The sequence below is a fragment of the Onychomys torridus genome, chromosome X (genome assembly GCF_903995425.1).
Source record: "Onychomys torridus chromosome X, mOncTor1.1, whole genome shotgun sequence".
NCBI lineage: Eukaryota > Metazoa > Chordata > Mammalia > Rodentia > Cricetidae > Onychomys > Onychomys torridus.
The window spans coordinates 64,564,226-64,592,142 of NC_050466.1; the positions used below are offsets into that span (position 1 = coordinate 64,564,226).

The 27,917-nt window shown below is 39.8% G+C and overlaps 1 pseudogene; it reads right to left on the minus strand.

The window, feature by feature from the left end:
- Nucleotides 1-10,382: 10,382 nt before the first annotated feature.
- LOC118574654 lies at nt 10,383-22,234 on the minus strand (annotated as a pseudogene).
- Between the last annotated feature and the right edge of the window lie 5,683 nt (nt 22,235-27,917).

The window sequence follows — 27,917 nt, forward strand, 5'->3', positions numbered from 1 at the left end:
AGTTTCAGGAAATACCTCTTTCTTACAAGAAAAGAGGATAGCTACAATGCATCTTGACAGCACAGTTGTCTATCAAAGACAAGTCATGGAGGAGTACTATTTTAAGAAGATGGAAGATCAGGTAAACTTACTTTAGGTCTAGGGGAAGTATGTGAGAGAAGCGGTCCAAGATGAGCTATTCAGGGTCCAGATAGCCAATTGCATCAGGGAGCTTAGGTATTAACTTTAGAATACCGGAGGCTAGGCATGGTGGCACATACTCCTTTAATCTCAGCACTCAGGAAGCAGGCCAGCCAGGACCACACAGAGAAACCCTATCTCAACCAACCCCCAAATTAATTAATTAAAAAATAGAGGAGTGGGGAGTAATTGAAGCATGCATTAACAAGGACTGATCTTATCAGAGCAAAACTTTAGAAAAACCATCTTGACTGCACCCTGCAGAATGAATCAGAAGCAGGGAGCATTTAGAGTGACCTTAAATCCTTGTGGGCTATAGACAAATTTCTAAACAGTCTTATTAAATAAGAAACACAGAGCCAAATACAGAGGTAATAAGCCGAAGAGATCAGAGTGAATAGCCATGACTAGCCTTACCCACCAGCAGTAGCTTCCACACAGAGAGCTTCTTCCTGTCTGACCTGTGCTTTTATTGCCTACCTGTTCTGCCTTCTCATTGACTCTAAGCCCAGCCACATGACTTCCTTGTCTATACAGACCTCCAGGTCTCTATGGTTGGTACTGGGATTAAAGCTTGTGTCATCACGCTTGGCTGTATCCTTGACCATACAGAGAATCTGCCTGCCATGAACCCGGATTAAGGGTGTGGGCTACCACCCCCTGACTTCTCTTTATGGCTATGTGACCTCTGATCTCCAGGCAACTTTATTTATTAACATACAAATAAAATATCACATTTCAGCACAAATAAAATATCACCACAGCTCATTTTGACCTCTGATATCCAGGAAACTTTATTTATTAACCTACAAATGAAATATCACATTTCAGCACAAATAAAGTAACACCACAGTGGGCCTGACACAGTTTTGATTTATCCTTGTTGCTCTACTATTCTGCCTAGTTTAGTATTTGTCATAAGCTTATTCTGTCTATCTCCCCCGCCCCATCTCTCTCTATCTGGTCTTATGTATCCCAAGCTGTTCTCAAACTCATTATGTAATTGAGGATGAACTTGAACTCCTGATTCTCCTGGCTCTACCTTCCAAGTGTTGTGATTATGAAGTATGTGTCACTGCCTGGTTTATGTGGTGCTGCAGCTCAAATCCCAAGCTTTGTGCATGCTAGGCAATCATTCTATTAACTGAGTGTTATCCACAACCCAGGTTTTCAATTTTTAAATTCAGTATTATTATCAATGAGCATCAGAAAAGTTGGAGCGAGTGGTAGACTTCCATTTGGTGCTTCCAGATTCAGTCAGAGTTGCCTAGTAGTGAGCAAGATAAAGAGTCATCAAACAGAGACCTTATTTCATTGTGCAACTAAATCTGGAGTAAAGACAGTACCCCTGCTTTTGTTTACCTGATTTTCTAGTTGCATGATAGTTAGACCTACCTCATGATGAAGGAGAGCATTCAGACTACTCCCTGATAAAACTACGTGCTTCCAACATTAACAGCTGTAGGAGCTGTGATCTGATCTCGGGCAATGATGCAAGATATACTTGAAGTTATTGTCCTCAAGAGCATCTTTGTGTTCTACTCAGTTACTGTGGCTTTTATCTCAGTCAGAGTCATATACAAAGCTATGTTAGCTGCCTCTTGGTGTGTCAGTGGGGAATGTGGGACATCGTAGGGTAGATGTATATAAGTGTGTGCAGGAAATAAAAGCTGAGCTGTGCCATTGCAGAAGGTAGAAAGGGATTCTCAATGCTTTAGCTTGCAAAGGTTTTGTCATTTATCTACAGCATAAGCCTACATCTATTATTTATTATATTGTTAGCTAATGCTTATTATTTTTGTTTCTGCAATAAACTCTTTGGGCAGCAATGAGCCCAAGGGAATATTCGCTAAAAAATTAAACAGATTTTTGCCTCCAAAGACCACTGATGTCAGGTGTCTGACTTGCAGAAAGCATTTATGGGCATTTATTACCTGCCACAAGGCAATACAGGTATCAATAGCCACATGGAAAACAGAAGACATGAAGATGCTGGAACAAATGCTGCTGTCTATTTCTAAAAGCACTCGTTACTGTATGAGGCCTATTGGAGATGGTGATTTGCCATATATATCTGCAGATGGTGTGTTCTGGCCACCCCTGACATTTGTGGGCCTGGGGCAAGAGGACAAATGAAAGCCCATATTCCATTAGGTTTAAATATTTACAAGTTATGAATCAAGATAGCAGGCTGTTAAATAAAATATGTCTGTGCTCCTACCTGAACAAAAATACCTTCATTATGACAAAAATGTATGTTGCTATGGTTTTAATTTGGAATTGGCAAAAACTCAAAGATGACTGAACTTAAATATGTCTGAGTGTCTGGATGGGTTGGCAAAGTCAAGACATGTAATGCAAGTAAATTAACATGTGACTCATGAATTACTATGTATTTATTCCATAAAATTTGTGTTGTTGAATATGTAGCTCAGTGATAGAGCAATGTGCTCAGAATGAATTGGGGCCTTGCATTCAATCTCCATATCAAGAAAAAGGCAGACAAATTTTTTTCTTTGTTTCATTAAAAGCATTAATTTTATTTTTGTACTCAAGATCGTTATGAATTGTGTGTTGGTACTGCCTGTGATCCCAAGCTGCTTAAGAGGCTAGGGCAAGTTCGTTGCTAATGTATTCACAATAACTAGGAAATGGAAAAAAACCTAAATGTCCTTCAACTGATGAATGGATAATGAAAAGTGGTACATATACACAATGGAATTCTTTTAAGCTGTAAAAAAGAATTAAATAGTGACATTTACAGGTAGATTGATGAATCTAGCAGCTATCATACTGAATGAAGTTACCTAGACCCAGCGTTGTTTGCATGTTCTCTATTTTTTGTAGATTCTAGTTCTGGGTCTTTAGATATGAATATATTAACCTGGAGTAACTTCAGAAACAAGAAAATTAGAAAATCACTATGTGGGGAGGGAGAAGGAATTCTAGAGGGTAGTAGTAGGACCCAGGTGCTATGAAGAGAGAAAAGGGAAACAATTCAGGCCTTTAACTGGGGAGGAAGGGCAGTAGAGAGGGAGAGGGAGAGGGAAGGAGGAGAGATAAATAACACTAAGGCTGTTTGAAAAAGCCATAGGGAAACGTATGATTTAATATTTACTTAAAATAGACTATAGATGTATTTAAATAGAGTCATGCCATACTGGTGATGCACTCTGCCAGGAGCCACAGGCTATCTAACAAATACCTCAGCACTAGGCATGAAACTGCTTTTTGAGTTGTTGATGAGACTCCCCAAACAGTACAGGCTATCGCCATTGCCCTTGCTACCTCTCTTGTGGCTCTTGTCACAGCCAGAGTCATATGCAAAGCTGTGTAGGCTATCTCTTGGTATATCAGTGGGAAAGTAGAACATCATAGGTTAGTTGTATGCAATATGTGCACAAGAAATATATAGATAGGGACTATGTGGGGAGGAGGATTCTAGAGAGGGAAATGTTAGGACACAGATGTTATGTAGGCGGACATGGGAAAAACTGGGGTTTTTAAAATGGGGAGGGAGGGCAAGACCTTATTGCTGAAGACAATATACACTTCAGACACAGAACTTGGAGGAACTGAGCTGGAACTGACCTGATAGCTTCCTCCCTGAGGACTAGCTCTCATGGTATTAGAAGGTACTATGCAAGCTGCCAAGGGAGAAAAAGCAATCAATAGTCTTACCCTGCTCTAAACACTACCACAACAATGACCTCCCAGACAACATATCCCCTGTAGTGCAATAGTGGCACTTTGATCGTGGGGGTAAGCAACAGCTGTCTAATTAGACATAAGGCTTAGTCAGTAACTACTTGTGGTTGAAGAAGTCATTGATCCAGAGGAGAAGCTATTACTGCCATTTCCCTAAACTAGTACAATTTCTAACTATATTCTAAATCCTCTCCTTACACCCACAGATAAATGTAACCATCACTCATCATCTTTGATAAAATGGAACAGATAAAGACTATTACAGAGATCCACAAGTAGTCAAAATGCAGAGAACAAGTGATCATGGGATGACAAACTCTAATTGATACACCTACAATGCAACCCTACACCTAAGGCTCAGGACAAACTAGTGACAGAAGAGGGTCCAGAAGGATTTTAAGATACAGAGGACCAGGAAGCCCTACCCTACTCTTAGATGAAGAGCTACAGGTAATCAGTGGCTGTTATATCAACTGAAATTAAAAGTAAAATATAAATTATAGTTAATGAGTATCATGAAATTTTAGAGTCAAAATGAAATGAAAATTTTGTTAAAGAATTTTATAATCTTGTAATTCAGTTTTCTCCAGGGACAAGCAATGTGATAGGTTATACAATACCAAGTGGTTAAGAGGTAGATAGGGGTGGGGCAGTGGTGGCACACGCCTTTAATCCCAGCAGAGGCAGGGGGATCTCTGTGAGTTCCAGGCCATCCTGGGCTACAGAGTGAGTTCCAGGAAAGGCACAAAAGCTACACAGAGAAACCTTGTCTTGAAAACAAACAAACAACAACAACAACAAAAGAGGGGAGAGAGGGTGAAATGACATATATAGTACTCATGTATGGAATTCTCAATAATATTAAAAAGAAGAGCCGAAGGCAAGAAGATCTGTAGTTTGAGATCGTCCTAGGTAACTTAGTAAGACTCTGTCTCATAAATAAAACCAAAAGGTGTGGGGTTGTAGTTCAGTAATGGAGCACTTGCCTAGTGCAACACATGTGAGGCAGGGGCTTCAACCTCCAGTACCACTTTACAAAGATTTTTTATGTAATTTGCCTTTTATTTATGTTAAAGGTCTAGAGGATTATAACAGTAAAATCCATTTATATTCAAAACGTGTAAAATTTGAATATATGTTCATACACATATGTAAATTAAATTTAAATTTTAAGTTATAAGTTTTATGATTTCATAAGTGATATTTTTAAATATTTTAGAAGAAAAGTATCAATTGAAATCAAAAGGTAAAATTTACAGTTAATGAATATCATGAAATTTTATAGTCAAAATGAAATGAAAATTGTGTTAAAAGAATTTTATAATCCAGGTGCCCTTAATTCCAGTATTTAAGAGACTAGGGAATGTGAGGCAGGAGGATTAACAGTTCAGTGCCATTCTCAACTTCATATTGAGTATGAGACCAGACTGTACTACATGAGACCCTGTCTCAAAAGAGAAATGGGGCAGGGGGTGGAGGAAGGAAGGAAAGGAGGAAAGAAGGAAAGAAAGAAAGAAAACTGTTGAACATGGTGGCACATGCCTGTGATCCTAGCATTCAAGATTGGCAGCTGGAGTGTGAATTCAGGACCAACCGTTGGGCTGCGTGAGGATAAAAGAAAGAAAGAAAAATCAGACAAAACAAAAACAAATTATAGGAGACCTAGTCACAATACTAGGATGCAATGCTTACCTAGTTTCTTTCTTCTCTCTTTTTCTTTTTTTCCTTTTTGGTTTTTCAAGACAGGGTTTCAGGGTGTAGCCTTGGTTGTCCTAGAACTCACTCTGTAGACCAGGCTGGCCTTGAACTTATGGAGACCCACTTGCATTTGCCTCCTGAGTTTTGGGATGAAAGGGGTGCACCACTAGTGCCCAGCAACTACCTAGTTTCTAATTCACCTGTTTTATAGCCAAATCGGCATATATCTGTAGGCACAAACATATAAAAATAAGTATATCTATGCATAAATACATGGATTTAAGAGTAATTTGAATTCCTTATTATGTTAAATTTTGTAACTGCATATGAAAACAAATTTGTTCCTCTAGGACTCAGGAGTTGGATAAGAAGAAAAGAGGTGTGTTCAATAGTAGTGGGGAATGATATTTGCTTATGTACAGATCTATTGCATTCTCTCTTTCTCTCTCTCTCTCTCTCTCTCTCTCTCTCTCTCTCTCTCTGAAGGCCAGTATCTCATAAATTAACTTTCTTTTTGTTTTGTTTTTTTTAATAAATCTCTCCATTTCATATTTCCTGTCCTCTAAAATTGCTTCTGTTTCTGATTTTGCTGTTAGTGTTTTGAGTGTGGTTGCTTTTTCTTTCTAGGGCAGCAGGGAAAAGTTCAAAAAATATTAATCTTTTTTTGAGACAGGGCCTCACATACTCAAGATTGGACTCAAACTCACTGTCCTTAATCTTCTTTCCTCTACCTTCCATGTCCTGAAATTAAGGCACATGCCACTATGCTTGATTTATGCGATGCTAGGAATGGATATTGAGTTTTATACACAGTAGTCGAGCACTCTACCAATAGAGCTACATTTCCAGCCAAGGTATTAATCTTGAGTGTAAACATTTAGAGTGTTGGCTCACAGTCTGTCATCACTGGATTTTGAGTAGCAGAGCTGCCTATGGATTTTAAAATGCTTTTACCCTTTATGTATGTCTGTGATCTACAATGATCTCAGACTGGGTACTCATTGCCCATGTCTTAAGGATATCTACATATGACTTTACACATTTCTTTTCACTTTGCTCTTCTAACTAAAGTTTATTCCAGGGTTTTCTTATCCTTGTATAAAAAGTGAAACAATAGCTGTTGTTGGTTGGCTTCTGCACAAGGTGAGGAAGTTCATGAAGAGTTACCTGACAGCAGTTTTCTATTAGTGTTATCATATGCTTTGAATATCAGTTCATTTCAAATATAGTTTGATATTTCTATCTGGTTCGTGATCTAAATAAAGCTTTTAGAGTTTCATTCTGTCAAAGGTGTAACATCTGTCATGCTATAGTAAAACCATTTTTAAAACTTTAGTACTTGGAAATAAAATGACTTATCAGGGATAGAATAGTGTTAAAAATCTAAGTTTTGGTGTAGCAAAACATCAGATCCAGGACAATATTCTTAGTAAAATTGAGAAGTCTATGGAACTGAGCTATATTTAGTATTAGTCGAGGTACATGCATAATTCGTGGTTAACTGTGAAAAGACAAGCTATAATAATATACCAACCAATACAGAAGTTGTAGTTGTCAACAATTACAAATGTCTTTAATTATACAGTGTTAGAGTAACTTAAATGCAAATTGTATGACAAAACTGATGTTGAAACCTGCTGTAGTCATTCATCCCATGTGATTTCCAGCTGAGACAGAAGGATTGCAAGTTCCAGGCCAGCTTGTATGAGGTGGTAAGATGTGCTTCCACAAACAAAGCAAAACTGAAAACCAGTGCTAAATAAAGATCTCATTTGGTTTAGTTTGATTTTCTTTTTGCAATTTTGAGAGAGAGAGAGAGAGAGAGAGAGAGAGAGAGAGAGAGAGAGAGAGAGAGAAAAGTTGGGTGGGTAGAGAGGAGGGGAAGATCTGGGAGGAGTTGGAGGAGGAGAAAACATGATCAAAATACATTGTATGCAAAAGTGTTTCAAATAATAAAAACAACACTTAGCATGTCAGTGCATGTATCATCAAATGTTTGAGCCTTAAAGAACTGCTTTGTTAATCACTCTATGTGTCCTACATTGGCACTGCTGTCTTAGGGTGTTGCTGCAATGAAACACCATGACCAAAAAGCAAGTTGAGGAAGAAAGGGTTTATTTGGCTTATACTTTCATATCATACATAGTCCATCATTGAAAGAAGTCAGGACAGGAACTCAAACAGGGCAGGATCCTGGAGGCAGGAGCTGATGCAGAGGTCATGGAGGGGTGCTGCTTACTGGCTTGCTTCTCCTGGCTTTCTCAGCCTGCTTTTTTATAGAACCCAGGACCACCAGCTCAGGGATGGCATCACCCACAATGGGATGGGCCCTCCCCTACCAATCATTAATTAAGAAAATGCCTCACAGCTGGATCTTTTTTTTTGGGGGGGGGTTGGAGGGACAGGGTTTCTCTGTGTAATATCCCTGGCTGTCCTGGAATTAGCTCTGTAGACTAGGCTGGCCTTGAATTCACAGAGATCTGCCTGCCTCTGCCTCTCAAGTGCTGGGATTAAAGGCATGTGCCACCATCACCCGGCTACAGCTGGATCTTATGGAGGCATTTTCTCAAGTGAAGTTCCTTCCTCTCTGATGACTCTAGTTTGTGTCAAGTTGACATAAAACTAACCAATTTTTTTAAGTCTTTCCAACTTCAATTTTTTTGATTTCTCCAAAGCATTTGGACATTTTAAATCATAGTATTCATTGACAGTTCATTTGAAAAATTTAGAAAAGTGAAATAATTGCAAACAGGAAGGCATTGAGTTTATTTCAGGGTAGCTGAAATTAAATGATGAGAGTTCAAATGATTTCTAAGATTTAATTTTGCAATTCTATAATTGAATGTTGGAATATCTTGACTTTGAAGCATCTTTTGATGAAGTTCCTATTTGTAATTAGATAAATTTATAGTTTGTACCAAAATAGAAAGATTTTTGAGAGGACTTACAATTTTACAGCATTAAATTTATACAAATCATTAGGAAGGATCAAATGCAGAGACAACCTATTTTAAAAATGTTGTCACATTTAAGTGTTTGTTAAAGAAAGATACTACTAATATATGTAAAAAGCCACTACTTGAGAAACTATTTGGGCTCGTATATCTATAATTTCAACAAAAGATAACTTGAAATATCCTCTAGGTATAGAATTTGTAGCACATCAGCTAAACGTAAGTTTTTATCAATTAAAATGTGCCTTTCCTATACATCTCTGGTTAGTTGTTATTCAACAAGGTGCTAATATTGTTTGGAGAAGCATAGAACTGCCTCCTTAAAAAATAGTGCAGGGAAAACTAGATATCCTGGCACAAAACTATGAATTTAGCTTCAGTACATCACAATATAAACAAAAAGTAACTCAAAATGAATTGAAGATGCAAGTCTAAGAGCTAGAACTATAAACTCTTACAAAGAAACATAGGTGAAAACATACATGACCTTGAATTGAGAATGAGTACTTAGATATGCTATCAAAAACACAAGTAACTAAAGAATGAAATCAGTAAATTAGACAGTAAAAACTGAAAACTTTAAAATATATATATATATATATATATATATATATATATATATATATATAGTGTGTGTGTGTGTGTGTGTGTGTGTGTGTGTGTGTGTGTGTGTGTGTGTGTAAGTACAGGTATGCACATGCCATGGCACATGTCTACAGGACACAGGACAACACCTGAGGAACAGTTCTCTCCTTTCACCATGTGGGTTCTGGGAATCAAATTCAGGTTCTGTCTTGGAGGCAGGCCCCTTTACCTGCTGAGCAATCCTTGGCCTGAAAAAAAAAAAAACAAACAAAAACAAAAACAAAAACCAAACAAAAAACTTTTGTACATCAAAAGATGTTATCCAGGAAGTGAAAAAATAGGATTAGAGGTCTAGCTCACTTGGTAAAGTGCTTGCCTGGTAGGCACAAGGACCTGAATTCTATCTTCAGCATCCATATAAAAAGCCAGGCATGGTGTAGAACTTGTTATTCCAGTGCTGAGGAGATAGAAATATGCAGATTTCTTGGGTTTTCTGGTCAACCAGCATAGCCTAGTTCATGAGTTCCAGGCCAGTGAGACCATATCTTAAAAAATGGTGGGTGGTATTTGACAAACATCACCCAAGGTTGCCTCTGATTTCCACATGCATGTACACATATGTGCACCCATATCCATACACCTACTACCCCCCCCACACACACAATTGAATAGTCTAAGGCTAAACTTGTCCATTTAGATCAAGAACAATGTAAATAGTGAGTGCTCATTAATGTATGAAGAACAAGTGATGGTAGCATGCTTGGCCTTAAATGGGACAGCTATATCTTCCCTTCCAAGGCTCACAGAACATCATGGAAGAGGAAACAGAAAGAATGTTAGAGCCAGAGAATAGGAAGATATGTAATAAAAAGACATCTTCTGGAAATAACATAGCTGATGCATTCATGAATTTACTGTAGCTGTGGTTATCCAAATAAAACTTGTACCAGATTAAGTTTCTCAGCATTTCATCATGGATCAGAGAGAGACCCATGAAGCCCCATCCCTCCTGGAGAGACTATTGGTAGTTAATTGTTGTTGGGAGATGGGGACATTATTTTTAAAAAACTACAGCCTCTTTATTTTGCATACTTTTCATTTCAGGACAAAATAAACAAATGAACAAAACATAATGCACAACACCCAGCCCTGCTATTTGGTGAAGGAGGGGAGACTTTTCTGTCTTAAGACACTAAGGACAGGAGAGAAGAAGATAGCCTGTAGGCATCAGCAGAGAGCCAGGTGGGTCAGGCTTAGTTAAGGCTGCCGGGGAGCCAAAGGGAAACATAGACAAAGGGCACAGGCTTCCCAGTGGGAACTCTTATTTCCATGTGAAATGATAATATCTTCATCATGCAAAAGCGGTGGGCTCAGGCCTAGTATGATCTTGCAGTAGATGTAGTTGGAGTGGGTCCCAGGATCCTCAAGGGAGAAGCCAGGGGAGAGTGAAGTGGTTTTAAACAGTAGTAAACAGTAGAACTACTAGGTTCTGACAGCTCTGCCATTTTGTCTGTCTTGGTCTTTTGCTGCAGGCTTTCCATAAGGGGATGGCCAGGATGGATCTTTATGTGCTTTTTGGCCATTGTGTAGCCAATTGTAGAGTAGTTATAGAGTGCTTGGGCCTTCATGATGGCTGTCCATCCATAAGTGCTTTTCATAATGCAGCACAGTGAAGAGACAAGCTTATTGGAAATTGTCACCTTTTCAGTTTTTTTCTTATCCAAGACCTTCATGAGCTTTCAAAGGTTCTCAAAATTTCCCTTGTTCTACTTCATTTTCTTCTCCTTCTCATCCTCTGGAAGCTCCATGCCCTCCTTGATCAAAGATACTAGCCTTTTCCCCATACAACTCCTTGACTTGTTGCACGCAGCACCTGTAAATAGCCTTAGTTTTATATACCACCTCAATGCTCCACTTCTTCATACGCTCCATGAAGGCAGAGTTGGCTACCCAGTTTTTAAATTAATTTTAAAAATTTTTCTTTATTAAGAAATTTTCTACTCACTCCACATACTATCCACAGATCTCCCCTTCTCCCTCCTCCCACCCTAGTCCTCTTTCCCAAGCCACCCCACATCCCCACATCCCCCAAATGAGGTCTCCCATGGGGAGTCAGCAGAGCCCAGCACACTGAGCCTAGGCAGGTCCAAGCCCCTTCCCATTGCACCAAGGCTGTGCAAGGTGTCACACCACAGGCACCAGATTCCAGAAGCCTGCCCATAGACCAGGGAAATATCCTGAACCCCCTGCCTGGGTGCCCCCCCAACAGTTGGAGCCAAACAACCATCTTCCATATCCAGAGGGCTTAGTCCAGTCCCATGGGGCTTCACAGCCACCAGTCCACAGTTTATGGGCTTCCACTAACGTGGCTGGTCATCTCTGCACATCCTGCCATTATGATCTCGACGTCCCTCACCTGCAGTATCTCTCCTCTCTCTCCTGGAGCTCAGCCTGATGTCTGGCTGTGGATCTCTGTATCTGCCTCTATCAGTCACTGGACAAAGGCTCTATGATGACAGCTAGGTTATTTGCTAGGCTGGTCACCAGAGTAGATTGGGCTACCCAGTCTTTGCTTTCAGTAGTGATATAGTAAATGGATTTCTGTGTCTCCTTCATAGGAGATACATACTTTGATATAAAAGTCATCTCATATCCAGACTGAGAGGTTTGGTAACCCAGTAGCTCAGAGAGGCATCATTGTCAGCTAGTAGAATCTCCATGAATTCCAAGCTTTATGTTCTTAGAGGATATAGAATGTCTTGTAGTTCTCTTTGTCTTCTGCCAGCTTAGGGATGAGCTCAAAGCCTTTCTTCACAATGTTTTTGTAGATTGCTTTCAAGGTTTTACTCTGCTGGAGCATTTCATGGGGGATGTTCATCCTTGGAGCCAACCAAATCACAGATAAAGTGGAGATAGTTTGGTATTAACTCATCATAGTTGTCCATCATGAACATATGATGGACGCAGAGCTTGATGTTCTTGAAATTCTCAAAGAGGACAACAGAACTTACCAAGAGATGACGAACAGTGCCCTGGATTCCAATTGACCTTCTACAAAGAAGTGTTTAACTGCCAAGTGGTCTTCCCAATCACTGGTGAAGGTCTTATATAATTTACTATATTCATTTTTAGTGATATCATCAGGGGTTCTGGTCCATATGCTGTTGGTCTGGCTCAATTATTTCTGAGCAGTGTATTTCTCCTTAATTTTCTTGGTTTACTTTTTAAAAATTTTTTTGCTGGTATCATTCTCCTTATCTAATCATACATCTTTAATCTTAGGCTTCTCCTTATCATTCTTATTGTCCTCTTCTTTCTCTTCCTTTGCATCATTATCACTGATCTGCTTCTGTCTTTCCTTATCCAAATGAAGAGTCATAGGATAGCCCATGTACTGTGAGTGCTTCTTTGCCACCTCATTGACCCTCCTCTCCTAAGTATTCTGTCTGGTCTTTGGGGTGAAGGATCTGTTTTATATCCTGTACAGTGAAGGATCCATCAGCAGAAGACTCACAGGCATAGTGTTCATCATCATTGTGTTTTGTGATCACAAATTTCTCTGCCACCAGAGAGGCAGAATGGAATCCAATGCTGTCTTTTTTGTCAACTTGAAACAAGCTAGGTTTATCTGAAAAGAAGGAACCACAACTGAAAAAAAATCACTCTATAAGACTGGTCTGGAAACAGCCAAGTGTTAGTGGTGCATGCCTTTAGTCCCAGCACTCGGAAGGCAGAGGCAGGCAGATCTCTGTGAATTGGAGGCCAGCCTGGTCTACAGAGTGAGTTCTAGAACAGCCAAGGCTACACAAAGAAACCCTGTCTCAAACAAACAAACAAACAAATGGCCAGAAGGCATGCCTGTCTATCTTTTCTTTCTTCTTTCTCCCTTTCTTTCTTTCTTTCTTTCTTTCTTTCTTCCTTCCTTCCTTCCTTCCTTCCTTCCTTCCTTCCTTTCTTTCTTTCTTTCTTTCTTTCTTTCTTTCTTTCTTTCTTTCTTTCTTTCTTTCTTTCTTTTTTGAGATAAGAGTCTTTCTAAGTAGTCCTGGCTGTCCTGGAACTCATTATGTAAACCAGGGTGGCCTCAAACTCACAGAGATCCACCTGCCTCTGCCTCCTGAGTGCTGGAGTTAAAGATGTGCACCACCATGCTTCACTCCTGTGGGGAATTTTTAAAAAATTGACATGGGAGGGGCCAGCCCATTGCAGGTGGTGCTATCCTGGGCAGGCAGTCCTGGTATGTACAACAAAGCAGGCTGAGCAAGTCATGAGGAGCTAGCCAGTTAGCAGCATTTCTCCATGGCCTCTGCATCAGTTCTTATCTCTAGGTTCCTACCTTAAGTTCCTGATATGAGTTTCCTGAATGGTGGATGACAAGCTGTAAGATGAAATAAACCATTTACTCTCCAAGTTGCTTTTGGTCATGAGGTTTTATCACAGCAATAGAAACCCTAACTAAAACAAACGCGAAACTGCTGACTCCTAGGGATGTCTGCACCAGCCTGGAGAGCCTCCATGAAAGTTTTGTTCCAGACTGAGCAATGGTTTCCAAATTATCTATGAGGTCAGACTTCGTCATGCCAATGCTTGACTCCACTAAAGTCAGGATGCATTTCTGAGAGTTGCAGATGATGTCAGTTTTCTGCTTTTTACCCCTGTCCAACTTGGACAGATCTGTCAGGCTATCATAGCAACTCTTGTCCAAGACATCTGAAGCATTAGAGAACATTTCCTTGTTATAACAGAAAGTAGTCATGATGAGGGGCTTAGGTTGACCAAGTTCTGCCTAAAAGGCAAAAGTCTCCACCTTCTTCTGGTGGTCCACATCTCAGGCATCTTGAGGGGGAGCACTGCATTAGTCCAGACCAGGAAGGCCTCAGACAGTCTCTGACTTGAATGTTATCACCAAGGCTGTTCAGGGTAAACACTTGGTTCATTCAAGTTGGACAGTGGTATAAAGCTGGAAATTCACATCATCCCCAACCCTCAAGAGAGTAGGACAGTGTGTCATTTTTTTTCAGTGTTCCAGTAAACTCCCACCCATGCTTGGGCAAGAAAGTAATTAAATTTGATGGTTCATATGCAAAAAGAAAAAAGTAAAATAGAAGGAGGACTACTTGAGAAGGGTTCCAGCTGGATATTATGTGTGTGTATGGGAGGTGGTAAGAGAGGGGATTGGGGTAAAAGGACTAAAATTCATTTTAAATATGTATGAAACTGTCAAACAATAAAAATTAAAACATATTTGTTCTGATCATTTTTATTTTGACATTGTATTAGAGGTAAAAGCAATGAAAAGGAATAAAAAGACAAAATGGGAAAAGGAAGAAATAAAATTGTCTTTAAGAACAAATGAAATGATCATCTATGTAGAAAATAAAAAAAAACTATCAAAAAGCTGCTAAAACAATAAAGTTAGATTACAACAATTTCACAATACAAGGTCAAAATAGAACATTGTAGTGATTAACAAATGTAAACTGAAATAATATCATGTATAAATAACATCATTAAAAACCTGTGAAATGGACGGGAGGGAGTCTGCAGCCTGTGTCTGTGGTCTTGCCCATGACATCCAGCTGCATGGGACTGACCCTTGGAATATGGTACCACAGGAACCAGTTCCTAGGCTCTAATAAATAGCTATGCCCCTCTTGGCTCATCATCAGGATATCCCTCTCATCTGATGAATATTACCTCTATACAAGTTAGTGGTTAAAATTGGCACCTGTGCTTAAGGGATATTGTATAAGGTCCATGATCTACAGAGTGGCCTTTTTATAGTCCTTAAGAGTCCTCAATGAAAGAGGAGGTTGAGTGGGCCTTCCCATCAGCATGAGGTTTTGAGGTCCTACTGAGGAGGCTGGGAACATTTGAGCATGTGTATGTTGTCTTTGTGATGGATGTCTATTCCATTCCTGATCTGACCAAGAGACTACGGTGATCCTGAACATATAGACAAAGACCTAAGGACACATGTAGACAAGGCACCCCCACTCAGGTTGCAGAAATGTTTTTCTTTTGACACAGAATATTTCTCTATAGCAATGGATGTCCTGGAACACATTATGTAGATGAGGCTGGCCTTGAACTTGAATTCTGGGATGAAAAGCATGCACCAACACGCCCAGCCCAAATCTTTGATCTTATAGGACTGCCTCCAAGAGGTAACTGCCTAGGGCCTGGGCCAGTGCAGTCAGTGGTGTTGGAGATAGAGGGGTCTGAAGCACAGGCAGCTGTGTTGCAAATGCTGACTTTTTCTTCCTTCCTTCCTTTTTTCAAGACAGGCTTTCTCTAACCCTGACTGTCCTGGACCTTGCTCTGTAGACTAAGATGGCCTTGAACTCAGAGATCTGCCTGCCAAGTGCTGGGATTAAAGGTGTCCACTACCACATCTGCTTGTAAATGCTGACTTTTAATCTACAGAAGTGCATCTCTGCCTTTCAAGCCCTTTCCTGTGATACATTTTTTTTACTAAGGTATGTATGTATGTATGTATGTATGTATGTATGTATGTAAAAGGCTCATATATTTGAATACCTGGTCAATATGGAGTGGAACTGTTTGAAAGGATTAGAAAGATTAGGAAGTGTATTCTTGTTGAAGTAGGTGTGGCCTTGTTGGAGGAAGTGTGTCACTGGGGGTGGGCTTTGAGGTCTCAAAAGTCCATGCTAAGCCCATTTCTTTCTTTTTCTAATGTCCAGAACAAAGTTCTTATCTATTTCTTCAGCACTATGCCTGTCTGCTGCCATGCTCCCCACTGTGATGAAAATGTACTAACCTCTCAAATTTTAAGCAAACCCCAATTAAATGCTTTCCTTCATAAGAGTTGCCTTTGTCATGGTGCCTCTTGACAGCAATAGAACAGTATCTAAGACATCCACTGAGCCATCTTTCAGGCCCTACAGCACTCTGGTGGACATAAGGAAGAAGGAGGTACAGAATGGAATGGTTACTTTCCCCCTTAGGGACACTTGAAATGAGAGAACCCCACTGAGAGACAATTTCTATCTTCCTCTCAATCTATGGGGACTCCTTCAACTATTTACAGAAAATTTGGTGGAAGATAGTCAGCTTTTATTTTATTTTGTTTTCTTTAGCCTCAGAACAGTTCAATGTTTTGATTAAAGGAAAGAAATCTCAGGGGCATCTCAAAAACCATAGGGTCATTTTTGGCACTTTTATTGGGAAAATTAATGGCAAATAATTTTTTCCTTTTAGCCAGTGGTTCTCAACCTTCCTAATGCTGAGACAACATAATATATAGTTCCTCATATTGTGATGACTCCCAACCACAAAATTATTTTCATTGCTACTTCATAACTGTAATTTTGCTACTGTTATGAATAGTAACATAAAAATTTATGTTTTCTGATGGTATAAGGTGACCTCTGTGAAAGGGTCCTTTGACCCTCAAAGGGGTCATAGCCCACAGGTTGAGGACTGATGCTCTAGACTTTGACCTCAAGGTGATGGTAAGTCTTTCATTCTTCTATTTCTCCAGACAGACAAGGAGAAAGACAGATTCCCTTGATCTTTTTGTAGGTATGTGTGGTGGTTTGAAAGAAAATGTCCCCTATAGGCTCATAGGGCATGGCACCATTTGAAAGGATTAGGACCTGTGGCTTTGTTGGAGTGGGTGTGACCTTATGGGAGGAAGTGTGTCAGTGGGGATTGGCTTTGGGGTTTTAGAAGCCCAAGCCAGGCCCAGTAACTCTCTCTATTCCTACCACCTGTGGATCTGGATGTAGGACTCAGCTCCTTCTCCAGCACCGTGTCTGCCTGCATTCCTCCATAGTATACAGCATGCTGAAATGGACTAAACCTCTGAATGTTAACTAAGACAAGATGCTTCATTTGAGTTACTCAAGCTTTCATCTATGTCTCTCCCTGACCCTGCACTTTTAGTTTTGTTAAAATATAACATATTCCTTTTTAAAAATCAACTTAATTTCTATTTTTTTATTAAAATATTTTTTTCACAAAACCATATTTCAGTCATGTTTTTCCCCTCCCGAACTCTTCACAGGTCTCCCCCACCTCCCTGCCCATACAACTTTATGTTATTTTTATCTCTTTCAAGACAAACCAGAAACAAAACCCAAAAAAAACAAGAAACAGAAAAAATCTCACAAAAACACAACAATGAAAATCAAAACAACCATGCAAAAGAAGGCAACCAACAAACAAAAGCCAGAACAAAGCAAAATGAATTGAAAAAAATCCACAAAATAGTATGGTGTTCATTTTGTTCTGACCAACTACTCCTGGGCATGGACCCTCCCTGTTGTGTGACTGATATACCCTGTTACTTAATCTCCGTTGGAGAAAACTGATTTCCCCTTTGCCAGTAGGTATCCATTGCAGAGAATATTTTAAACTTTAAATGACAGTTCCTCTTTTTGAATCTTATATTCTTGCTCTTTTATTTCTTTTATTCTGTTGGCGGAGGTGTGGGTGAGGCATCCCTGAAGTTAGCATGGAAGAGCTGTCCCCATTACTCATCTGTCATGTGGCAGCATGGGTGGGTGAGAGATGCCCCCCACCCCCAGTCAACAGCTGAGGTAGGTGGGAGAGCTGTTCCTGAGGTCATAAAAAGCAGGTACACCATGCCTGGGCAATACAGTAGAACTGATCCTGCAGGTGCAGGTGTGGTAGAGCCAACCCTAAGGGCATGAAAGCAGGAGAACTGGCCCCACCCCTTGCTCATTGCTGCAGGGGGTGAACTCTCCACGACAGTGCAGGAGAGCTCACCCTGCTGGTGAGGACAGGGGAGACCTGGTGGGCTACACAGGCCCAGAACCAGGGTTATGAGTTGGCCCACCCCAACATCCACCCCATCTGTGACAGGGTAAAGCATATGAAGGAACTGGCCCTATAGACCCAAAGTTGCAGGATCTCCAAAACACAGGGCAACAGCAGGATAACCAAGTGGAGTTCCAGTGAGGGCCCAGCATTGACAGTGTAGCAGAACCAGAGGCCTCAAGCCAGACCAATAACTCTCTGCAATGAACACTTACAAGTAAAGACATAGGAATGAAGGGTTTACTGCAGGACTCACTGTGTCACACTACAGCGTCTATGACCAGGCTGATTTTTTTCCTTCTCTCTTTTTTCTTTTTTTCTCTTAAATTTTATTTTATTTTATTTTGGGTGGGAGGTTGCAAGGGCAAAGGGTAGATATAAAGGGATGGAGAAATGAATGAGATGGAGATGCATTATATGAAATTCACAAAGAATAAATAAAAAGGAGAAAAATATCTGACCAAATAGCTGTAAGATTTTAATGCTTAAAGTAGAAGACATTGCTGAAAGATCAAATGAAACATCTAAATAAATGGAGAAATATTATGATAATAATGCTCTCTAACTTAATCTACAGATTTAATACAATTTCAATCAAAATCCCTGCCAGAAGTTTGGGTTTGCAAGTTGAATCCAAACTTGTATTTCTATGCAAAAATATAATACCAGCTTTATTATTAGATAAAAGAATGTTGAAAAACATTTATTGGACGTTTAGTGTGTGCCAGGTATTGCTTCATGTACTTTGAATGTTTTGATAAATCTAATCCTCTTAGCATGTTACCTTCAGTTTATGGATATGCAAACAAAAGCACAAAGTGTGAATAATTTGTCTGAGCTCATCCGATTTTGATTCAGAGAGTTTGCCATTGAACCCAAGCAAATGGAATCCAGAGTTGTACTTTTGAGTTATTTGTAATAAATAGTTTGTATCTATTACCATTTGGTGCAAACAACCACAAGACCTCAGTGACAATGATCATTTAGTATGCATATGTCTGCAATCTGGACAGAATGGCTTTGCTAGGCTCAATGGAGCAGCTCTAATTGTAGGCCAAGTTCAGATTTATTTCATGTATTTCTTATTCTCCTTGAATGACAGGATTAGCCATGGCCTATTCTCCTCATGGTAGTAATAGAGACAAGAAAGACAGCTCTGGTGAAACTAAGGCCCACATCAATCTGTCTATTATTTTCCACTTTAATTATTCAAATAAAAAGTAGAAAAGTGAGTCAGGCGGTGGTGGCGCACGCCTTTAATCCCAGCACTCTGGAGGCAGAGCCAGGCGGATCTCTGTGAGTTTGAGGCCAGCCTGGGCTACCAAGTGAGTTCCAGGAAAGGCACAAAGCTACACAGGGAAACGCTGTCTCGAAAAACCAAAAAAGAAAAGAAAAGTGAAGGTTTAGCCAGGTGTGGTGGACTGTACCTAATTCTAGCACTTGGGTGGCTAATGTAGGAGAATTGCAAGTTGGAGGTCAACTAAGCCTGCATAGTAAGTTCCAAGCTGAGCTACACAGCTACTGTCTCAATTAAAAACAAACAACAAAATGAACATTACAACTGTGCAGCTTTTTTTTTTTTTTTTTTTCAGATCAGGAAGCTCCACTCTGGTTTTCTGATAATGGGGAGGTGACAGCAGAGCCAAGCAGGTGCTCCCATAGGCAGGTTACATTAGAAAGGTCAAGAGCAAGAGGAGGGCCATTTCTGTTCGGTTCAGTGATGCACACACCACCTGACAAAATAACAGTGGAGATCAGACTTTGAGTTGGATTTGTTCAGTGTCTTATGGAGAGGAGAGAGAAGGCAGAAAGCATCCCTGAGGGGTGGAGAAATTTGTCAGGACCAAAGAGAGAAAGGCTTTGCCTCCTCTAGGGTGAAAGGGCCAGGTTAGTGCTTCTTGGCATCTCTAACATAGTACTGTTGTCAAACTGTGCTCAAGAATTATTTGTAGTCAAACCATAAAAGAAATGGCTACATTTTTACTATTGAAAAACTTCCAAATTTTCCCCCTCATTTAAACCACATTTCCTAAGATTCTGCTTGGCTCAGTAGCAGACACACATGTTTGCCTTCTGACAAGTATTTGGACCATTTGGTCTGGTTGCCCTGAGTTACTCCAATGTAGTACAGAAGAAGCTTGTTTTGCTGGGGCTTATCACTGATTGCAAAACTAACTCTGGCTAGGGAAATGGGCAAATTCTGCTTAGGGCTTGTGTATTTGTTGTCTGCAGTTTGTGTGTGTGTGTGTGTGTGTGTGTGTGTGTGTGTGTGTGTGTGTATGGCCATGTGCACTTTGAGCAGAGTTTCCACATGGGAAAGAAAGGCAAGATGTTACCCAGCTGGATTGTTCTGGCAGAACTTCTTTACATAGTCCTCTTAGAAGTTTCTGCAATGCTTCTTCCCCTTTCCATTTCTATATAACTACAAAATTGACTGAGTCTCCACAGATGTGACCTGAAGTCATCACTGAGATGATTTCTGACTGCTAATGCTGGGATGGCAGAGTGTTGTAGGATGGGAGATATATGGGTATGTGCCCTTAAATAAACCAGGTAGTATTGGAAGGAGAAAGCTAAAATCATCAGAAATGTTACAATATACATTTTGGTCATGCTTTCAGAAGCTGCTCTGGGTCATGGGCAGTAGCATTTATCATTTCTTAGCAGTGAAAACTGTTTAATGCAGTACTATTCACAATAGCAAGAAATAGAAATAAACTAAATACATATCATTTGATGACTGGATACAGAAAGTGTATTACCCACACAGCATAGAACATTATTCAGCCATTAAAAGAATAAAAATTCTGTCATTTGTGACAATATTGGTAATATTTGAGATTATTATTTTTAATGATATAATCCAGGCACAGAAAACAAATACCATGTTATTACATATGTATGAGAAGTCTAAAAAGAAAAATATAATTAAAAGACTTCTAGAATAGAATAATCACTACCAGAGACTGGGAGAGTAGGAGAGGACAGTGATAAAGCCTGATCAATGACAATTTTGTCATTAAAAACTCCATCCATGTTGAGATGTCAATTGATGTTGTCATTGTGTGGGTGTTATTTAGGTGACCATATTGCTAAGATTTGATGGGTACAACTCCATGTCATACACAGGAAACACTATGTTGTAGCAGATATCCTGGTCCTTTGGCCTTACAATCTTTCTACTTTCTCTTCTGTGATATTCCTTGAGCCATAGGTGTAGGGATTGTGTTGTAGATATATCAACTGGGGATAGATACTCCATACTCAGCATTTCTCTGCATTTGGACCAGTTATGTATTTCTGTGGTGGTCTCCATTTGCTACAAAAAGATAAAGAAGTACAGGTAATTAATGACTACTAAGAGAGGAAGAATCAGTCTTCTCCAGGGATGAGCCCCCTGACAGGTTATCCAGTCCCAAGTGGCCAGCCCTAAATAATACATAGGAGCAACACTAATTGGAATTAGCAGAAATTATAAAAACTAGGGATGTCCTGGAGGCTTTGAGACACATAAGTGTGGCTGCTACATTTAAAAATTGGAAGAAAGAGAGATCACTGACAAATTTGATTTGGATCCCAAGTAAGATGCTAAAAGATGTTATTTTTAGAGTGATCAGGTTCAGCTGTATGTGTTATAAGATCAAAATAAGGTGTCTTACTTAGGATTTCTATTGCTGTGAAGAGACACCATGACCACAGCAACTTTTATAAAGGAAACATTTAATTGGGACTGACTTACAATTTCAGAGGTTTTGTTTATTATCTTCTTGGTGGTATGCAGGCAGACATTGTGCTGGAGAAGGAGCTGAGAGTTCTACATCTTGATCCACAGGCAGCAGAAGCAACTGTGTGCTACACTGGGCATAGCTTGAGTGTAGGAAACCTCAAAGCCCATCCCCACAGAGACATACTTCCTCCAATGATACCATACCTACTCCAACAAAGCCACACCTTCTAATAGTGCCACTTCCTACTCTACTGGGGACATTTTCTTCTAAACCACCACATAAAGGAAGTATAAAAATATGGAAGTATAAAAATAGGGAAGATGATTCTTTTTATGGTGCCCACTAGGTAGCCATGCCAAAATGAAGCTGAATATCTCTTTCCTAGTCACCATCTGTCAGAAACTCATTGAAGTGGACAATGAAGGCAAGCTTTGAACTTTCTGTGAGAAGTGCATGGTCACAGAAGTAGCTGCTGATGCTCTGGGTGAAGAGTGGATGGGTTATGTTTTCTAAATCTGTGGTAGGAATAACAAATGGTTTTCCATGAGTCAAGGTGTCTTGACCCAGGGCAGAGTGCATCTTCTCTTAAGTAAGGCACATTCTTGTTATAGATCAAGGAGAACTGGGGAGAGGAAGTACAAGTTTGTTCATGGATGCATTATGGATGCCAATCTGAGTGTTCTCAAATTTGTTATTGTAAAAGAGGAGAGAGGGATATTCCTGAACTGACAGGCACTGTTGTGTTTCAGTGGTTAGGACCCAAAAGAGCTAGCAGAATCTGAAAAGTTTCAATTTCACCAAAGGAGATGATGTTGTCAGAAAGCCCTTGAACAAAGAGGTCAGAAGCCCACCCAAGATTCAGCATCTTGTTACTCCACTTGTCCTGCAACATAAATGCCCATGTATTTCTCAGAAGAAATAATGCACTAAGAAAAAACAAGAAAAGTGTAGAAAATGCTAAATTTTTAGCCAAGAGAATGAAGGAAGACAAAGAAAAATGCCAGGGACAGATTGCCAAGAGATGTAAGCCATACTTGCTGAGAGTTTCTACTTATAAGTCTGAGTCCAATAAAAAATAAAAGCCTTTAAGAGTAACAAATCAATGATTCAACATTGAAAAAAATAGATGATTTTTTTTTTCTCTATGGAAGTAAAATCTAAGAATAGGCAGAAAAAGACTGGTATAAAAACTTGTTAAATTATTGGAGTTCCATATACTTTTGTGTTTCTCACTCCATCATCCTTTGTCTTTAAGGTCTCAAATGGTGGCTAGAGTTCCAATCACCACTTCTAGATTCATGGAATGAAATAAAAATGGACAAGTGGAAAGAGGCTATTATTTTATCTTTTAAGAAGGTGTTTTAGAGGCTTCCATACAGCTATATTTATAGATCACTGGTTTAAACATATATTAAACATATAGAATAGTATCTATGCTGGAAAATGTAGTCTTATGAGTGGCTGTGTGTTTATCTGAGAATCAGTTTTATGACAAAGAAAGGCAGACAGTTTTGGAGCAGGCAACTACAAGTGTCTGCTCCAGATGTATTTTATCAGTAGAATACAATACAGGTCTTCATGAAATCATGGCAGAAATGCTATGGTCTTAGGAGTGGAATGAATGATAGTTTACTCTCCATTCTGGGTTTTAGTCAATGGTGTATACAGAGAATTTTCTCTTCCTGCCTGTTGAAGAATATTATTTTAAGGTGTGTTACATTTGTTTATACTCTGGAACATTTGCTTTAATCATGCAAAGCTGTGTTGCATTCTTTCATGTTGCATTTGTTTAACTCTGTGAAGCTGTGTTACTGTGCCTGTCTAAAACACCTGATGGTCTAATAAAGAGCTGAACAGCTAATAGTGAGGCAGGAGAAAGGATAGGTGGGACTGGCAGGCAGAGATAAGGAATAGAAAGAGAACTCTGGGAAGAAAAGAAATAGCAAGAGAAGAAGGAGAGGAGGACTTCAGGGTCCAGCCACCCAGCCACACAGCCATAAATGGAGTAAGAGTGAAAGTAAGATTACAGAAGAAAAGGAAAAAGCCCAGAGGCGAAAGGTAGATGAGGTAATTTAAAGTTAAGAAAAGCTGGCAAGAAACAAGTCAAGCCAAGGCTGGGCATTCATAAATAATAATAAACCTCTGTGTGTGATTTATTTTGGAGCTGGGTGGTAGACCCCCAAAAGAACCAAAGAGCAAAGAGCAAAAGAGCAAAAACAAACAACACTTTCTAAACTCACTCAACCTCTTTGTCTCAGTGCCCCTCTGCCATTGGTGTTGCTTCAGCCTCTGTTTGGCCCAAGTGATCCTTTTCTTTAAGACTGAGGCCCAGACTCTTAGTTCCTCTTCCCTTTTCCCACCCTTATCCCAGGCTATGGATCTTGTTTTCTCAGTGATTCAGGAATCAGGTAAATGCATATGAGTTAAAGTCACATGGTGTGAACTTTGACCTATGGAAACAAGAAGCAGAAGATGACCAGCTGTTAAAGCCCCCCACCCCATTTTCCCTCCATTTTGTGGTGTTATTCTGACACACCAATTTGCATATTGTCTGTCTGGAGGTATTTCACATGATTAAGTTGTTGGCTATATCTCTTTGGGTGTCAGTGCCAGCTCATCTAGGTTTTACTTTGCTATCCTTTCTTCTTTGCTTCTCTTCTCCCTCATTCCTGATGTCCTAGGATTGCAGAGGTTTGACACAGAGTAGTAGTTAGTAGAGTTATCTCACCCTGGAAGTACCTTGTTGGAACTTCCTTTTGCTCAAAGAAAGAGAATTAAAAAGTGAGCAATATCGCTGGGCAGTGGTGGCGCACGCCTTTAATCCCAGCACTCGGGAGGCAGAGCAAGGTGGATCTCTGTGAGTTTGAGGCCAGCCTGGGCTACCAAGTGAGTCCCAGGAAAGGCGCAAAGCTATACAGAGAAACCCTGTCTTGAAAAAAAGAAAAAGAAAAAGAAAGAAAGAAAAAAAATCCCAAAAACAAAAAACAAAAAGTGAGCAATATCAACAGGGCCAATGCAATTGACTCCCAACTAAGCAGAGGGAAAGAATAATGGCAATTGCTATTGGGTGGCCTTACCACTTAGGAGCAGAAGCAAACTCTGTCCCCACCCCTATTCAATCTATGGAGAAGGCAGGAGGAAAAGTAGCATGGGGCAATGTTCTTCTATTAGAGGCATGGTGGCTTTGGCCTATGGTCAACATAGCCCAAGTGAGGAAAGAAGTCATTATGGCCATTCCTCTCTCTTGTCAACACCACCCTAAATTTGTCACCACATTTTCAGTCCTGCTTCCTCTTCAGTTCTTTAAGCATCCATCACTCTCCAGCACACAACTGCCTGAGCTCATGCCTTTATTACTTCTTGCATAAATTAATCTCCCTTCTTCCACTCTCACCTCTTTCCAATTAAGTCTCTAAATTTAAAAAAAATTAGAAAAAAAGGAGTAATATTTTTCATTCAAAATCCTGTATTTTTCTTTCAGTTTCTCTCAAAGCTTCCCCCATGGACACTGGGCTAGAATCAAAGCTCCTTATAGTGAGCCTGAGGACTGGAAGTTGTGTAAGACAAGCCTTGGGGCCCAAATTTTAAGAAGGAACAATTCTCAGGGTGGTTCAAATTCATGGCTGGCACTTGAGAGTGAATGTCACTTCAAATGTTACTCTGTAGGTGGCTTGCTTGCCTACTCTGGTGGCAACACCTTTGTATTGGCCTCTGGTGTTCTGTCTGGCTTCCTCTATGGTTCCTCCTCCATCTGAGTCCTCATTTGTAACAGTGGACTGCTTTGCAGTCCTTTAAAGTCTTATCACAATGCCTGTCTTACTAGTGGACTCTTCTTGGAGCTTCAGGATAATGACAGAGGGACAGAAACTCAGATAATGCTGTCCTCAAGTCACAAACAACAGGAGAACAGCAGATGTGAGTGATCTTTCAATCATTTTACTGTAAGAGGGAACAAATAAAGCTAAATTTACTATAGTAATCATTTTAACTATATTTATCACTGGTGGTAAGTATGATTATATTGTTGTGTAACCACCATTGCCATCTATTTTCAGAATTCTTTTCATTTTGAAAAGTTAAAATTCTTATCCATCAAATGATTCCCTATTCTCCCTTCCCTCATCCCTTGACAACTAGACAGTACCACTAGCACAAGAGTCTCCAGAAGACATTCCACATTCAAACCACAACATGTAGACACCTCATAAAAGTAGGACTAGATGGTCATTGTCTTGTGCTTAACATTCCATTTGAAATAATCTCCAGAAACTTTATTTGTTATGTTGTATTGTGTGTCAGAACTTTCTTCAGTTTTAAAGCGTAGTCATTCTGTTTCACGTGCATACTGCATATTATTTATTTATTCCGTTCATGGACACATGTTGTTTCCAGATTTTAGCTCTTGTTGATAATGCCACTATGAACATATATATGCCAAGCTTTCTTTGAGACCCTGCTTTAAAATTTTTGAATATATACTCAGAAGTAGAATTGTTGGATTATATAGTAATTATAGTAAATGCCATGTGTCATTTACCTCAAAGACATTCAGAATGATAAAAGGTGATACATGTAAAACAAATTCTTAAAACCTATCTTCTATTATAATCATTATCCATAATGGCATCACATCTCATAACATGTGGTTGCACTGATGTAATATAAAGTAATCTAGCAAAGATAATCTGATATTTTTGTGCATGTTAGTTTTAACCTATACTATAGGGGTGGCTACTGTACATTTGAGATTCTCTAATTGAACATGTTCATTCCAGAAACTATTAACTCTCCATAGTCTCTAATCAGAAACCAACATTTCCAAAGCAATTGCTATAATTCTTCAAATATCTTAATCTCAAATCAATATTACAGGCTTTGTTAATTGGTCGCATGGATGTTAGAAATGTAGAAATGAGTTTTCATTGCTATATGAATGACATCCAAGTAGAGTGCATTAACTAGAAATATTGTTTAGTAAGTACTGCCCTTGTACACTAGGGGTATAAGAATTCAGGGAGGCCAATAGCCTACATATAGCCTTTTAGAATGTTGCTCTAGAGTCAGGATTACAGACTGTTCTGCTTAGCCATTTATTGGAGGACTTGTTTACCTGATTCTGACTAGAAGTTTTAGAAAATTCATAATTTCAAATACCCACATGTAGCTCACATGGACTTGTTGTAGTTTGAAACTGAAATTTTGTTCACAGGATCACGTTTTGGTTCTTGTTCTTCTGCATTATTTTCAGTCTATGGAGCCTTTATATGGCGGGGCCTGGCTGGAGAAATAGCTTACTACAGGAGAGCCTTTGAAAGTTATAATAGACCCTCTGTATAGCGAGACAGTTGTATAGCTTGATCTGCTTAAGGGGCCCCCTGGCAGTAGGATCAGAATCCATCGCTGATGCATGAGCAGGCTTTTGGGAGCCCACTACCTATGGTGGGACACTTCTCATAGCCTTGAGGCAGGGGGGAGGGGCTTGGACCTGCCTCTACTGAATGTACCTCCCCATGGGAGGCCTTATCTTCTTGTAGGAGGGAATGTGGGGGTGGGTTGGGATGGGGAGGTTGGAGGGGCAGGAGGAGGGGAGGGGGGGATATTTGATTGGTATGTAAAATGAATAATTTTTTTTAATTAAAAAAAAGTTATAGCCCAGTTCTGATCATGGTCCCACTCTCTGCTTCCTGGTCTTCTATCAGGTAATACTTGTGGCTACATCTTCCCTCCACCACAGACAGTTGCACTGCCATGCTTTCGATGATCAGATGAAAGATGAATTGAAATTACTCCAAAATGGGGGCTGAAGAGATGACTCAGCTGATCAGAGAGTATGCTTGTCTTGGAGAGGACTTGAGTCTGGTTCCTAGTACTCACATCAGGAAGTTCATAACTGCCTGTAACTCCAGCTTCAGGGGCATCTAATGCCTCTGATCTCTGTGAACACTGGACTGATATGCACATACCCTCCATAATACATATAATTAAAAATTAATAAAAATAAATCTTAAAAAAAGAAATCTTTCCAAAGTGGTGATGCAAAGTCAGCCTTTTAAGTTGTCCCTTTCAGGAATTTGGGCCACAGTGATAGAGAAGTAACAGATACAGAACCTTTCATGCAAGGTACAGTAGGAGGAGCTAATAGGTCAAGGAGACAATTTCCTTGAATTTCCAGGTCAGAGTGGGTGGCCATCTAGGGCTCTCCTTATATGACTATGTGAGTGTCAGAATTTGCTAGCTTCCTGCCTGGCAGTGCGATTGTTGA